This window comes from Mus caroli, chromosome 12 (assembly GCF_900094665.2).
Source record: "Mus caroli chromosome 12, CAROLI_EIJ_v1.1, whole genome shotgun sequence".
NCBI lineage: Eukaryota > Metazoa > Chordata > Mammalia > Rodentia > Muridae > Mus > Mus caroli.
Genome location: NC_034581.1, coordinates 29216303 through 29220830, shown reverse-complemented (window position 1 = coordinate 29220830; position 4528 = coordinate 29216303).

Here is a 4528-nt window from a genome sequence, read left to right as displayed (position 1 = left end):
CTGCCGACTGTAAGTCATCAATAAATTCTTTTACCATATAGAGACTATCCATAAGTTCTGTGACTCTAGAGACCCCTGACTAATACAGTAAGTAAGTAAGTAAGTAAGTAAGTAAGTAAGTAAGTAAAAATAAATAAATAAATAAATAAATAAATAAGGTAGTAGAAGAAATGAAAAAGAGGAAGAGAAGGAAGGGAAGAGGAGGAAAAAGAAGAAGAAGAGGGGGAAGAGAAAGAGAAGAAGAGAAAAAACAATAAGTAATATGTATGGAAAATGAAGATTAAAAACATCCCACCATATTTTTTCTTACATGAAGAGGGCTCAATAATAATGCACCTCATGACATTAGATCTGCTCCTCAGCATGTCAGGTTCAGAAATGACTCCATCAGGGCCCTCAAAGTTGATCTGGCTAAGGAGGACTGAGAATCTCTAAACAGGCAATCAACTGATTTAGTCTCTGACAGAAGATATAGTAGTATGAAAAGAAATCAGATTTGACAGTGAGATCCTGGTATGTGCACAGCAAGTTTCCTCTATGACCAACCTGTTCATCACAGATTTGCTTGGCAGGTACAGAGCAAGATGTACCATGTGAGATGTCCTAAAAAGATATCTTTGTTAAGTCAAATCTGAGAAATAGGTTTTCTGTACTTCGAGGAATTTCTTTCGAGGTTAGCCCCACTGGTCTTCTAGAATCAAAGAAGCCTGCTTCTTCACAAATCAGACAAACACTGATGAATCCCAGAGGCTCCACTTCCATGTGTCACAGTTGCAAAGCAACTGGACAGGAGGTTTTGTTCTAAGGAACAGTTGAGCCCTATCTTCTCAACACAAGTGTTGCCAATTTCCTACTGAACCAACAAGTTTGTTAACCATCTCTTCAATATTTTATGCTATGATCATATTGCTTTCTGTTTTCTCTCAGAAGATAAGCTAGTATCAGACAACAAGATCCCTGTGCCAACAACATTCAAGTTTCAAGAATGGCTTTATAGTTGTGTGCTGGAACCATTAAATCTATATAGAATCTGCAGCTTCTTTTTTTCCCCACAAAGAAATGGTTTAAACTGATACTAAAGGAAGCCACACTTAAAGGAGGGGCTAGCAGTGAACTCCCACTAGACTGCACCTCTTAAAGGTCGACGGCTTCAACGTTTCCAATATACGGATGGAGCCTCTACTCTGAAGGACAAACCGTATCCATATCAGCGCCACTCTACTTCCTGTCACATGGATTGTCTAATACACTTGTTTTCTCAAAGCCAGCAAAGGCTATTTTTATCAAAGTGCATTACCATTAATGTAATATAAGGAAATAAACATGCTCATTGCCATATATTTTTCACAACTATTTAGTTATCTTTGTGTGCACATATGCTCATGTACTTGGAGGCCAGAGAACAAGTTGAGAGAGTGGATTGTCTCCTTCCACCACGTGGGATCTGGGGACTGAACTCAAGTTATTAGGCTTGTCAGCAAGGACCTTTACCTGCTGGGCTGTCTTGATGAGCCCTTGTTCTATTGGCCAGATGCAAACTCAGGTTCACCTTTCCCAAGGTTACAGATCGTATAAGGCACTTTGGTTTTCTTTCAGTTCCTGGAATATGCTATGTTCTTATCTGACTCAGGCCACTGACACAAATGATTCTACTCTACATGCTCCTATCTTCACCTTTACCTAGTGACTTTCTGCTCTTCCATTGGATTCAGTTCAATACTTCTTCAGGGAAGCAGCCTCAGGACGATCAGCTCAAGTTTCAGCCACTTTGAGATATTAAAGTAACTTCTAGTATCTTTTATTCACACCACCACTATGGCCTACTATTCAACCGATGATGGCTTTCCATTTCCTTCTGGATGATCCCCCTGTGGCACAGCCTCCCCGCCACAGCCTTAGCACCGACTGTAGCACTCAGTGCAGAGCAAATGCTGAATAAATAATAAGCCAGTGATGGTTTGACTGTTGAGGGGATCTGCAGAAATAAAGAGTGCTATCAATTCTATGCCTCCGGCATCGCAAAAGGACTCAGAGGAAGAAAAAAAATGAATAAGAATAAAATTCCTAATGACATATGTATGAATGTTTTAGGAGCTAGACCAAGTCTTTTAAGGGTCACGTGGTGAATCTATAGCTGCGGATGACCTTGAACTTCTGATCCTCTAACTTCTGTCTCAGCTATGCACCATGCTGGAAGAGTTTCAAAGACTCCTTGCTATTCAGATGAAGCAGAGATCTTGACTGAAGTATGTGCTTTTATGGCATTTGAGTGTCTCAAAGGATGCAATTTATAACCAGATTGAAAGCTAGAGTCAAGTTTAAACCATGTAAGAAAACACACGATGGCAAACTTGCTTCCCTTGCAGAGATTCCTGTAGTAAGTGAAGTAGGTGTCAAAGGGGGTGCATTGTTCAGGGCCACAAAGGAGCAGAGTGATAAATTCAAGATCACACACATTTGGGTGTCAAACATGGCTCATCTGCTATTTTAAGACTCTTGTTTGTAATCTCTCAGAAAGGAGAATGTGGTCTCCATATCAGCAGTGTCAATTTTGTCAGTTATGCTGAAATTATTGACTATCTGCCAGAAAAGCACAGAACAGTTCCCCATGGGCAGGGGTCTCCTCTTTCTTCTCACCTCTCATCCGTTTTCTCTGTCTTCATGCCAGATCTCCAGCTTCAGACAAGGTTGCTGGAAAGCCCTAGATCCTATAGAATGAAAGAGTGCTCCAAATGTCTTTTTTCCTTCAGCAACTTGTCTGAGTAATGGGAATTGACCAAGTTCTTAAGGCACACATTAAAAACATGTACTCCACGAAACTGAAAAAAATCTAAAAGAAACATAGTTGTTTTGATAGATACCACTTGCCAAAGTTAAATCAATTTAAATAAACCTACAACCCCTAGTAAAATAGAAGAAAGCATTAAAAAGTCTCCCAACTAGAAAAACCCCAGGGCAAGATTGTCTTAGCATAGAATTCTATCAGACTTTCAAAGAAGAGCTAATACCAATACTCTCCAAATTATTCCACTAGTAGAAACAAAAAGAACATTGCTAATTCATTTTATGAAGACACAGCCACCATGATACCAAAATTACATAAAGACTCAACAAAGAAAGAAAATTATGGATCAATTTCCTTTATAAACATAGATGCAAAAATAATAAAATACTTGCAAACAGAATCTAAGAACACATTAAAAAGATTATCCACCATGATCAAATAGGCTTCACCCAAGAGATACAGGAGTGGTTCAACATACAAAAATGTATTCTACCACATAAATAAATAAAGAAAAGAAAACATGGTCATCTCATGAAAAAAGAAGCCTTTGACACAATCCAGCACTCTTTAATCATAAAAGTATTGAAGAGATCAGGGACATAAGGGACGCACCTACACATATTAAAGGCAACTCACAGCAAGCCTATAGCCAACATCAAATTAAATGGAGAGAAACTCAAAGCAATTCCACTAAAATCAGGGACAAGACAAGGCTACCAACTCTTCCCATATCTCTTTAACATAGTACTTGAAGTTTTAGCTAGAGCAATAGGTCAACTGAAGGAGATCAAGGGGATATAGTTTGGAAGGTAAGAAGTCAAAGTATTGTTATTTGTAGATGATATGACTGATCCTAGAAATTCTACTATGAAACTCCTTCAGCAAAGTGGCTGGATACAAGATTAACTTAAAAAAAAAAAGAGTCAGCCCTTCTATATACAAATGACAAATTGACTGGAGAAAAATCAGAAAATCAGAAAAAAAAACACCCTTCACAATAGCCTCAAATAATATAAAATACTTTGTGACAACTCTAACCAAGCAAATAAAAGACTTGTATGCTAAAACTTCAAGTTTTTTAAGAAAGAAATTGAAGAAGATATTAGAAGATGAAAAGATTCCCCATGCTCTTGAATCAGTAGGATTAATATTTAAAAATGTCCATTCTACAAGAAGCAATCTACAGATTCAATGTAATCCCCATCAAAATTTCAACACAATTCTTTACAGACCTTGAAAGGACAACTCTCAACTTCTATGAGAAAACAAAAAGCCTAGGATAGCTAAAAAAACAAAAACAAAAACAGAAGTCTTGAACAGCAACAGAAACTGCCAGAGGAATCACCATCCCCACTTTCAAATTGTCCTATAGAGCTACAGTAATAAAAACCACATGGTCTTGGCATATAAACAGACACACATTGATGAATTGAATGAAACTGAAGACCCAGACATAAACTCACAAACCTATGGACACCTGATTTTGAAAGAGAGCTCAGAAATACATACTGGTTAAAAGAAAGTGTCTTTAACAAATGGTGCTGTCAAACTGGATGTCTGTGTCTATAAGAACGCAAATAGATCCTTACTTATCACCCTGCACAAACTCAATTCCAAGTGAATCAAAGACCTCAGCATATAACTAGACACATTGAACCTGATAGAAGAGAAACTGGGGGAACAGTCGTTATTTTGTTTCTCTTCTCTTCTTCTCTTCTCTTCTCTTCTCTTCTCTTCTCTTCT